The sequence below is a fragment of the Ochotona princeps genome, chromosome 13 (assembly GCF_030435755.1).
Source record: "Ochotona princeps isolate mOchPri1 chromosome 13, mOchPri1.hap1, whole genome shotgun sequence".
NCBI lineage: Eukaryota > Metazoa > Chordata > Mammalia > Lagomorpha > Ochotonidae > Ochotona > Ochotona princeps.
In genome coordinates, this window is record NC_080844.1 from 41827630 (window position 1) to 41839860 (window position 12231).

A 12231-nucleotide genomic window follows, 5' to 3' on the forward strand; every position below is an offset into this window, starting at 1 on the left:
CCCTTGTGCTGTTGGACTTGGGAGGTCAGACACTTAATGCTGGATCGCAGGACTGTCTGTGGGGTCCCTGGGAAAGAGACATGCAGGGGTTTCTGTCTGCACGTGCTGGCCGCCCTCTGATAGCAACTCCCTTCTCTAAGATAGCGCCATACTACTACAGCCTGGGCTCCACGGATTGGATCCGGCACCAGGCCTGCCTGAGTGAGACTACAGTCAGACAGGACCTCATGGCCCCTGCCCTCTAAAATGAAAGTCTTACGTGTTCTGGCAGGAACTATTGTAAACAGTAAATGCTGAGAAGCTGCATAACCCAACACATGCTTCGAGATGATAATGCTGACATGTTGGTTCATTCTCTCCAGGGATCTGTGAGCTGCAGTGGTTGTGTCTGAAGGGTAACTATGGTTGGTAGTAACCCTTGGAATCTGGTCTCCCATAGTAATAAGACATCTTCTAGCCAGGTCCCACTCCACAGAGTAACATTGCTGCTGAACAATGTGAATGTCAGAACTGGACTCACACCAGAGCTGAGAAAAGAAGACCAAAGAAAGTTCTGAAAATCTACAGATTAGATGTGCTCTTCGGGAAGGAGTGTCGGCTAGAGCGCCCTGTCCACCTCTCTTACCGATCACTCAATCAGCCCCGTGGAACTGGGGCCTCCACTGTTGATGCAAACCACTCCACTGGGGATGACTCACCAGCAGAGTCTTTTGGGAACCTTAGCCAGGGCTCCCAGTCTCTTCTGGCACGAAAACACACTAGCTCTTTCCCAGCTAGGAAAGCATCAACCAGCCTGGGTAGGGGCTCATGGCGGAATATTCTAAGACCATTTGGTAAAGTCTGACATTTACCATTTAGGAAGTATTTACTTCCTCTGGTGTAAACCCCAAGAATAGTCAGATATAAGGAACACATGTCAGTTACACAGAGCTCAGTATCTTAACAACAGGGGAAGATAATCGGGAGCAAGGAGCAAGCTCCAAAGAGATACCCATGAAAGAACGTTCGGTGGCCAAAGGCTTGCACTCCTGGGCCAGCAGCAGATGCAAGACCAGAGGAGTGGCTCATCTGCCCTGAGGCAAGACACAAATGACAACCAATACGTTTATTGAGTAAAAATGAAGTTTAATCAATATTAAATTCCATTTCATTCAAATGCAGCTGATGTCCTTTGGCAGCAGAGCAGAGAGGAGGTGAGGAAGAGACCCAGCAAGGCTGGCAAGGGGACCTGGAACAAGTAACATCCCGTTACTCAGAAAAGCAGTCATCATGTGGGCACCAGTGGGCACCAGCTGGAAGGACTCGACCTCCCACACGCACGGCCCAGGAGCAAGGTGAGCAGGGCAACTTCAAGAGGGACGAGAGGACAGGAGGAGGCTGGTTGGGGAAGCTGCTGCCTCACTTGGGGAAGACAGTGACCACATCGTAGCCCTCCGGGGGTGTGACCCGCTCCCGGGCGTGCTTTTCACAGTAGATCTGATCCTCCACAAAGAAGTGGCCCTTCTGCTTCAGGTTGGTGCCACAGTCAGAGCACACGTAGCACTCGGGGTGGCGGTGGCGGTCCCGCAGCTTCACAAACATGCCTCTGCAGGAGTGAGGGGGCAGAGAGGGCTCATCAGGGATGCTGTCAAGAGGCAGTGGTGGTCTCTCTCAAAAATACAGGCCCTCCAACATAAAGGAGCTTCTCTCTCCTGGGGCCAGGGCTCACAATCAGCAGGGCCTGCCCCTTGCCACGGGCTGCCCTGTTCACACTGCGTTTACACCTGCAGAACCTGAGGCTTCTGCGGCAAAGGGAAATCCTTGCCACCTGCTCCGGGACACACGACCTTCCTGGCCTCTGCTCCACCTGTCCAGGTAGGATTTGCATCTTGTACAATGCAACGTGCTGCAGTTTCCCCCCAGACTGGCTTTAGCCCCTCCTGCCAAGGCTGGGAAGCAGATACTCACACAATGCCAGCGCCACATTTGTCACACATGGGCAACTTCTGAGCAGCGTTTCCAATCGACGCGGCCACTTTGGTGACGGGAGCTTTAACACTTCTGAATCCCGAGGGCTTGTTGGGATCCCCTGCAATGCAGAAAACACTTGTGTTGACCAAGACAAACAGAACCGACCAAGTGTCACTGAGCTCTCTCAAAGCTACCACACAAATGTGAGGGGCAGTAGAGTTCAGCTGATGTGTGACTCTGCTGTGTGATCCTGAGCAAGCTACTTAGCGTCTCTGGTCCCTCGTTTCACTTTCTATAACACTGGGGAGCATTCGTCCCCTTTCCTAGTATACCTAAGTTGTAGGTCATCCACCCTATCCAGGGACACTGGTCAGTGGAGCATGAGCAGAGGGCAGCTCTGCTCTGACAAAGGCACTCGGCACTCCTGTGTGGTTTGGGCCTGGTTTATGGAGCCTCTGCCCTCTTCCAGAAGAACAATGAGCCCTAAAGTTCTGTGCTCCTGGCATGAGGCACAGCCCTGCCCAGCAGCCCTCTAGAGCCCCAGTTACCCACTGCTAACACAACAGCAGAGCCAGTTTGGGGATCATGTGCAGGCTCATGAAGAACCACCAGAGGGCGCACTTGCAAGCAACATGGCCGTTCCCTAGCCCCTTCCAGGGGATTCACAGCTGTTTGGCCGCTGCTGTCCTGGGGAGCTGGTGAATGCGGAAGTCCATCTGCCAATACCTGTGTTGGCAACAGCGATCAGGAAACTACCCTGAGACTCTGCAGCTGGGCTCGGGGAGGCTCCGTTCTGCCTGCCCACGGCTGCACCAGCAGCAATGACACTGGCACCCCTGCTAGCCCAGAGCCCAAACCTATTATTTCCTGATCTTTCCAATCCTTTCTCCCATTCTTGACCACAGAAATCCATTTTGTTCACCATAGATTTTTTTCCTCCCCATTAATTTTTTAGTTAATACCATATCAGTTTTTAATTCTTGAGGTTTGTTGGTGTGCCCTTAAATTCTGTGCCCCGGGCTATGCCTCACTTATCTCATTTGCTATCTCTGCAACACTTTTATTGAAGGCTTTATTCTTGGAAATGTGACTCTATATGGACTGACAGTAACATGCTGGAGTTTGAGGTTTATGTACTAACTTGGGCCAGTCAACGTAAGCACCGTTTATAAATGGGTCAGGACTCCAGAGAAGAGTCTGGTTGGGAAGTGGCATAGGACCTCTGGCTACAGTCCAGAGGGGAAGGAGACTTCACAGCTGATGAATGTATTCACAAGCCCCTTTTCTGTGCCAAGATGAATCCGCTGATTCAATGCCTAGAAGTTCATCCATGTGAGAGGCCCTTCCACCCTCCCTGCCATGGTTTTCCCCATATTATTACCATAGTACAGTCATTCAGCAACAGTCACAAGTCCATCATTCTGCTGTTTAAATGTATCACACTGTAGATATTGGCAAGGGTGAAAAATCTAGTATCCTCAAGATATGTTTGACAGTTTCATGGGGAGTCTTATTTGAGAGTGGAGACGCATACTGTGGCATATCTTCACTTCTCTCTATGTTAGTCTCCATTATGTATTTCCTTTAGGTGAATATATGTATATACATGTTTATATATCTATTCATGATGTATTTTGCATGAAGGTTGCCTTATATCAGATAGAATATACAATACTTGTCTTTTGGGGACTGGTTTATTTCACTGAGCATAATGTGTCTAGTTGGGATCAGTTCAATGGGCTTTGCAAACTATTCTTTTTTTCCCATCCTTTGGGGACTCAAATATCGGCTCAGGTGGTAGCATCCCAGAGATCCCAACCAACACTTCCTTATCATCCTTCTCAACTTTTGCTTTCCTTTTTTTGTCTGAGATTCCGAAATCTATCACCATGACTTCAAGATTAGATAGCCTTTCTTCTGCTAGACGTGGCCTGTTGTTTAGGTTTTAACTGCAATTTTTAAAAATGTTTTTCTTATTTGAGGGCCTGGCACATGGTTCAATTGGCTAATTCTCCACCTCCAAACATGGAGATCCCATATGGATGCTGGTTTGTGTCCTGGCAGCTCCATTTCCAATCCAGCTCCCTCTTGTGGCCTGGGAGAGCAGTGCAGGATGGTCCAAAGCCTTGGAACATTACATCCACATGGGAGACCCAGAAGAAGCTCCTGGCTTCTGACTTGAGATTGGCTCAGCTCTGGCCATTGCAGCCATTTGGGTAGTGAACCAGCAGATGGAAGATCTTTATCCCTGTCTCTTCTCTCTGTAAAGCTGCCTTTCCAATAGGAATAAATAAATCTTTTTTAAAAATGTTTTTCCTTATCTGAAAAGCAGAGAAACAATGATAAAATATATTGATGCTCCATCCACTAAGTCTCTCCCCAAATGCCTGCAACAGCCAGGAGCCAGGAACTCCATCCAGGTCTCGCATATGGATGGCAGGGACTCAGGAACTGAAGGTTATCACCAGCTGCTCCAGGTACAGTGGCAGGAAGCTGCTGGAGCAGACAGAAGTTAAAACTCAATCCCAGGCACTCCATGCGGGCTGCTGGGATCCTGAAAGGTGGCTTAGCTGCTGTTACATAATGCCTGTATTTTTTTACTTATTCACTTCCTTCTCTTTCAATATCTTTTTGCTGAATTTTTATACCATACATGGATTTGCTAATTTCATTTAACTTTAGCTATATTTTTGCGTATCTGTTGGAAACTTTTCATCATTCATACAATTCCTTATGAGGAATTGTAAGTCGGGCATCTCCCCTGTCTCCCTTTTTCATGGTCTGATACTAAAGCATGGTGTTTCTTTGGAGGCGTGCTCATGCCTTGCTTATTATCCTTTTTGTGTCCTACACTGTTACTTGTGCACCTGAGGAATTTGTTGTTTCTCTCACTTTCACACGGTGATTTCTGTGAACTGAGTGTTTCTCCCTGATGATGTGTGCTTTTTGGTAATTATTTTGGTTTCTGTCCCAACTGGACTCTGACAGTCCCTGTGCCGTGACAGTAGCAGGAGGAAATCTAGGGAGCTCCTCTGGTTGGTCGTGGTTGCTGGAATCTCTGACACACAGGTCCCCAGCCATCTCCTGAGGGAGGGACCAGAGTCGGAGGCTTCTCGGGCTGGAAGCATGACCTACAGGTATTGCAAGGGAGCCTGGCACAGACACCCAGCCACTTGCCAAGGCAGGAGCTGGGGTTGTGAGATCAGCATCGGCCCCGTGAGCAGGTTTGGCTCGTGGTCTCCCATCCGTGACCAACTTCAGAGCCCCAAGACCAGTGCTAATGTGGGGCAGGAGAGGCAGGTTCCCCAAAGAGTAGCTGGATTTGCAACAGTGGCATTGGCACCAGGACAGAAAAAGCAAGTCGTTTCAGGCTACTCTCCGTTAGCTGTCCATTGAGCTGGGCAGAGTGCAGGACACCCAGTTCAGAGCTGCCTTGACAGCTTCTGGGGTTGGGTCTGGATCCAAGGCCCTGGGCCTGGCATGAGGCACAGAAAATCTGGACCAGAGCCCCAAGTGTACAAATGATGTGCTGAGCTGGGCACAGCATGGAAGATCCAGGCCAGAGTCCCAGAAAGTAGGCACACTGGCTTCGGCATGACCTAGAAAGCCCTGGCAGCTGTGCATGAAAGGGGCAAGAGCCCGTAGTGGTGTCCAGAGTGATGGGTGGTGTGTAGAAACTCCAGCTACTGTAAGTAGGAGGAGCTGGAACCAAGGGGTCCAGAGTTAGATCTGCACTGGTTACACTGCCCAGAGGGAACACACTAACCCACACTTGTTCACACTCCCTACTGTGTGTGAAGGAACCAAACCAAACCTGCACAGGGTCACAGCCCTCAGTAATGTCTCTAGTATTCCAGGGAGGGAGGGCAGTGGGGAAGCAGATGGTATGCAGGTCCATAGAGGTAGGGATAGGGTCCCAAGGGCTGGATATCCCAGATGCTCTGGAAACACCACGTGGAATAGGATGCTTGAGCCGAGCCACCCTTGTGCTGTTAGACTTGGGAGGTCAGACACTTAATGCTGGATCGCAGGACTGTCTGTGGGGTCCCTGGGAAAGAGACATGCAGGGGTTTCTGTCTGCACGTGCTGGCCGCCCTCTGATAGCAACTCCCTTGTCTAAGATGGTGCCATACTACTATAGCCTGGGCTTCACGGATTGGATCCGGCACCAGGCCTGCCTGAGTGAGACTATAGTCAGACAGGACCTCATGGCCCCTGCCCTCCAAAATGAAAATCTTACGTGTTCTGGCAGGAACTATTTCAAACAGTAAATGCTGAGAAGCTGCATAACCCAACACATGCTTCGAGATGATAATGCTGACATGTTGGTTCATTCTCTCCAGGGATCAATGAGCTGCAGTGGTTGTGTCTGAAGGGTAACTATGGTTGTTAGTAACCCTTGGAATCTGGTCTCCCATAGTAATAAGACATCTTCTAGCCAGGTCCCACTCCACAGAGTAACATTGCTGCTGAACAATGTGAATGTCAGAACTGGACTCACACCAGAGCTGAGAAAAGAAGACCAAAGAAAGTTCTGAAAATCTACAGATTAGATGTGCTCTTCGGGAAGGAGTGTCGGCTAGAGCGCCCTGTCCACCTCTCTTACCGATCACTCAATCAGCCCCGTGGAACTGGGGCCTCCACTGTTGATGCAAACCACTCCACTGGGGATGACTCACCAGCAGAGTCTTTTGGGAACCTTAGCCAGGGCTCCCAGTCTCTTCTGGCATGAAAACACACTAGCTCTTTCCCAGCTAGGAAAGCATCAACCAGCCTGGGAAGGGACTCATGGCGGAATATTCTAAGACCATTTGGTAAAGTCTGACATTTACCATTTAGGAAGTATTTACTTCCTCTGGTGTAAACCCCAAGAATAGTCAGATATAAGGAACACATGTCAGTTACACAGAGCTCAGTATCTTAACAACAGGGGAAGATAATCTGGAGCAAGGAGCAAGCTCCAAAGAGATACCCATGAAAGAACGTTCGGTGGCCAAAGGCTTGCACTCCTGGGCCAGCAGCAAATGCAAGACCAGAGGAGTGGCTCATCTGCCCTGAGGCAAGACACAAATGAGAACCAATACATTCATTGAGTAAAAATGAAGTTTAATCAATATTAAATTCCATTTCATTCAAATGCAGCTGATGTCCTTTGGCAGCAGAGCAGAGAGGAGGTGAGGAAGAGACCCAGCAAGGCTGGCAAGGGGACCTGGAACAAGTAACATCCCGTTACTCAGAAAAGCAGTCATCATGTGGGCACCAGTGGGCACCAGCTGGAAGGACTCGACCTCCCACACGCACGGCCCAGGAGCAAGGTGAGCAGGGCAACTTCAGGAGGGACGAGAGGACAGGAGGAGGCTGGCTGGGGAAGCTGCTGCCTCACTTGGGGAAGACAGTGACCACGTCGTAGCCCTCCGGGGGTGTGACCCGCTCCCGGGCGTGCTTTTCACAGTAGATCTGATCCTCCACAAAGAAGTGGCCCTTCTGCTTCAGGTTGGTGCCACAGTCGGAGCACACGTAGCACTCGGGGTGGCGGTGGCGGTCCCGCAGCTTCACAAACATGCCTCTGCAGGAGTGAGGGGGCAGAGAGGGCTCATCAGGGATGCTGTCAAGAGGCAGTGGTGGTCTCTCTCAAAAATACAGGCCCTCCAACATAAAGGAGCTTCTCTCTCCTGGGGCCAGGGCTCACACTCAGCAGGGCCTGCCCCTTGCCACAGGCTGCCCTGTTCACACTGCATTTACACCTGCAGAACCTGAGGCTTCTGCGGCAAAGGGAAATCCTTGCCACCTGCTCCGGGACACACGACCTTCCTGGCCTCTGCTCCACCTGTCCAGGTAGGATTTGCATCTTGCACAACGCAACGTGCTGCAGTTTCCCCCCAGACTGGCTTTAGCCCCTCCTGCCAAGGCTGGGAAGCAGATACTCACACAATGCCAGAGCCACATTTGTCACACATGGGCAACTTCTGAGCAGCGTTTCCAATCGACGCGGCCACTTTGGTGACGGGAGCTTTAACACTTCTGAATCCCGAGGGCTTGTTGGGATCCCCTGCAATGCAGAAAACACTCGTGTTGACCAAGACAAACAGAACCAACCAAGTGTCACTGAGCTCTCTCAAAGCTACCGCACAAATGTGAGGGGCAGTAGAGTTCAGCTGATGTGTGACTCTGCTGTGTGATCCTGAGCAAGCTACTTAGCGTCTCTGGTCCCTCGTTTCACTTTCTATAACACTGGGGAGCATTCGTCCCCTTTCCTAGTATACCTAAGTTGTAGGTCATCCACCCTATCCAGGGACACTGGTCAGTGGAGCGTGAGCAGAGGGCAGCTCTGCTCTGACAAAGGCACTCGGCACTCCTGTGTGGTTTGGGCCTGGTTTATGGAGCCTCTGCCCTCTTCCAGAAGAACAATGAGCCCTAAAGTTCTGTGCTCCTGGCATGAGGCACAGCCCTGCCCAGCAGCCCTCTAGAGCCCCAGTTACCCACTGCTAACACAACAGCAGAGCCAGTTTGGGGATCATTTGCAGGCTCATGAAGAACCACCAGAGGGCGCACTTGCAAGCAACATGACCGTTCCCTAGCCCCTTCCAGGGGATTCACAGCTGTTTGGCCGCTGCTGTCCTGGGGAGCTGGTGAATGCGGAAGTCCATCTGCCAATACCTGTGTTGGCAACAGCGATCAGGAAACTACCCTGAGACTCTGCAGCTGGGCTCGGGGAGGCTCCGTTCTGCCTGCCCACGGCTGCACCAGCAGCAATGACACAGGCGCCCCTGCTAGCCCAGAGCCCAAACCTATTATTTCCTGATCTTTCCAATCCTTTCTCCCATTCTTGACCACAGAAATCCATTTTGTTCACCATAGATTTTTTTCCTCCCCATTAATTTTTTAGGTAATACCATATCAGTTTTTAATTCTTGAGGTTTGTTGGTGTGCCCTTAAATTCTGTGCCCCGGGCTATGCCTCACTTATCTCATTTGCTATCTCTGCAACACTTTTATTGAAGGCTTTATTCTTGGAAATGTGACTGTATGGACTGACAGTAACATGCTGGAGTTTGAGGTTTATGTGCTAACTTGAGCCAGTCAACGTAAGCACCGTTTATAAATGGGTCAGGACTCCAGAGAAGACTCTGGTTGGGAAGTGGCATAGGACCTCTGGCTACAGTCCAGAGGGGAAGGAGACTTCACAGCTGATGAATGTATTCACAAGCCCCTTTTCTGTGCCAAGATGAATCCGCTGATTCAATGCCTAGAAGTTCATCCATGTGAGAGGCCCTTCCACCCTCCCTGCCATGGTTTCCCCCATATTATTACCATAGTACAGTCATTCAGCAACAGTCACAAGTCCATCATTCTGCTGTTTAAATGTATCACACTGTAGATATTGGCAAGGGTGAAAAATCTAGTATCCTCAAGATATGTTTGACAGTTTCATGGGGAGTCTTATTTGAGAGTGGAGACGCATACTGTGGCATATCTTCACTTCTCTCTATGTTAGTCTCCATTATGTATTTCCTTTAGGTGAATATATGTATATACATGTTTATATATCTATTGATGTTGTATTTTGCATGAAGGTTGCCTTATATCAGATAGAATATACAATACTTGTCTTTTGGGGACTGGCTTATTTCACTGAGCATAATGTGTCTAGTTGGGATCAGTTCAATGGGCTTTGCAAACTATTCTTTTTTTCCCATCCTTTGGGGACTCAAATATCGGCTCAGGTGGTAGCATCCCAGAGATCCCAACCAACACTTCCTTATCATCCTTCTCAGCTTTTGCTTTCCTTTTTTTGTCTGAGATTCCGAAATCTATCACCATGACTTCAAGATTAGATAGCCTTTCTTCTGCTAAACGTGGCCTGTTGTTTAGGTTTTAACTGCAATTTTTAAAAATGTTTTTCTTATTTGAGGGCCTGGCACATGGTTCAATTGGCTAATTCTCCACCTCCAAACATGGAGATCCCATATGGATGCTGGTTTGTGTCCTGGCAGCTCCATTTCCAATCCAGCTCCCTCTTGTGGCCTGGGAGAGCAGTGCAGGATGGTCCAAAGCCTTGGAACATTACATCCACGTGGGAGACCCAGAAGAAGCTCCTGGCTTCTGACTTGAGATTGGCTCAGCTCTGGCCATTGCAGCCATTTGGGTAGTGAACCAGCAGATGGAAGATCTTTATCCCTGTCTCTCCTCTCTGTAAAGCTGCCTTTCCAATAGGAATAAATAAATCTTTTTTTAAAATGTTTTTCCTTATCTGAAAAGCAGAGAAACAATGATAAAATATATTGATGCTCCATCCACTAAGTCTCTCCCCAAATGCCTGCAACAGCCAGGAGCCAGGAACTCCATCCAGGTCTCGCATATGGATGGCAGGGACTCAGGAACTGAAGGTTATCACCTGCTGCTCCAGGTACAGTGGCAGGAAGCTGCTGGAGCAGACAGAAGTTAAAACTCAATCCCAGGCACTCCATATGGGCTGCTGGGATCCTGAAAGGTGGCTTAGCTGCTGTTACATAATGCCTGTATTTTTTTACTTATTCACTTCCTTCTCTTTCAATATCTTTTTGCTGAATTTTTATACCATACATGGATTTGCTAATTTCATTTAACTTTAGCTATATTTTGTGTATCTGTTGGAAACTTTTCATCATTCATACAATTCCTTATGAGGAATTGTAAGTCGGGCATCTCCCCCCTCTCCCTTTTTCCATGGTCTGATACTAAAACATGGTGTTTCTTTGGAGGCGTGCTCGTGCCTTGCTTATTATCCTTTTTGTGTCCTACACTGTTGCTTGTGCACCTGAGAAATCTGTCGTTTTTCACTTTCACGCGGTGATTTCTGTGAACTGAGTGTTTCTCCCTGATGATGTGTGCTTTTTGGTAATTATTTTGGTTTCTGTCCCAACTGGACTCTGACAGTCCCTGTGCCGTGACAGTAGCAGGAGGAAATCTAGGGAGCTCCTCTGGTTGGTCGTGGTTGCTGGAATCCCTGACACATAGGTCCCCAGCCATCTCCTGAGGGAAGGACCAGAGTCAGAGGCTTCTCAGGGGCTGGAAGCATGACCTACAGGTATTGCAAGGGAGCCTGGCACAGACACCCAGCCACTTGCCAAGTCAGGAGCTGGGGTTGTGAGATCAGCATCGGCCCCGTGAGCAGGTTTGGCTCGTGGTCTCCCATCCGTGACCAACTTCAGAGCCCCAAGACCATTGCTAACGTGGGGCAGGAGAGGCAGGTTCCCCAAAGAGTAGCTGGATTTGCAACAGTGGCATTGGCACCAGGACAGAAAAAGCAAGTCCTTTCAGGCTACTCTCCGTTAGCTGTCCATTGAGCTGGGCAGGGTGCAGGAAACCCAGTTCAGAGCTGCCTTGACAGCTTCTGGGGTTGGGTCTGGATCCAAGGCCCTGGGCCTGGCATGAGGCACAGAAAATCTGGACCAGAGCCCCAAGTGTACAAATGATGTGCTGAGCTGGGCACAGCATGGAAGATCCAGGCCAGAGTCCCAGAAAGTAGGCACACTGGCTTCGGCATGACCTAGAAAGCCCTGGCAGCTGTGCATGAAAGGGGCAAGAGCCCGTAGTGATGTCCAGAGTGATGGGTGGTGTGTAGAAACTCCAGCTACTATAAGTAGGAGGAGCTGGAACCAAGGGGTCCAGAGTTAGATCTGCACTGGTTACACTGCCCAGAGGGAACACACTAACCCACACTTGTTCACACTCCCTACTGTGTGTGAAGGAACCAAACCAAACCTGCGCAGGGTCACAGCCCTCAGTAATGTCTCTAGTATTCCAGGGAGGGAGGGCAGTGGGGAAGCAGATGGTATGCAGGTCCATAGAGGTAGGGATAGGGTCCCAAGGGCTGGATATCCCAGATGCTCTGGAAACACCACGTGGAATAGGATGCTTGAGCCGAGCCACCCTTGTGCTGTTAGACTTGGGAGATCAGACACTTAATGCTGGATCGCAGGACTGTCTGTGGGGTCACTGGGAAAGAGACATGCAGGGGTTTCTGTCTGCACGTGCTGGCCGCCCTCTGATAGCAACTCCCTTGTCTAAGATGGTGCCATACTACTATAGCCTGGGCTTCACGGATTGGATCCGGCACCAGGCCTGCCTGAGTGAGACTATAGTCAGACAGGACCTCATGGCCCCTGCCCTCCAAAATGAAAATCTTACGTGTTCTGGCAGGAACTATTTCAAACAGTAAATGCTGAGAAGCTGCATAACCCAACACATGCTTCGAGATGATAATGCTGACATGTTGGTTCATTCTCTCCAGGGATCAATG

General features: G+C 49.7%; 1 long non-coding RNA gene across 1 annotated transcript; it reads right to left on the bottom strand.

Annotated features, from left to right (window-relative positions):
• Positions 1 to 1104: 1104 nt before the first annotated feature.
• Positions 1105 to 2081, bottom strand: LOC131481685 (uncharacterized). Its single transcript, XR_009246506.1, has 2 exons — positions 1948 to 2081; positions 1105 to 1585 (listed from the first exon to the last, which is right to left on the bottom strand). It is a non-coding gene; the product is annotated as an uncharacterized LOC131481685 (long non-coding RNA).
• Between the last annotated feature and the right edge of the window lie 10150 nt (positions 2082 to 12231).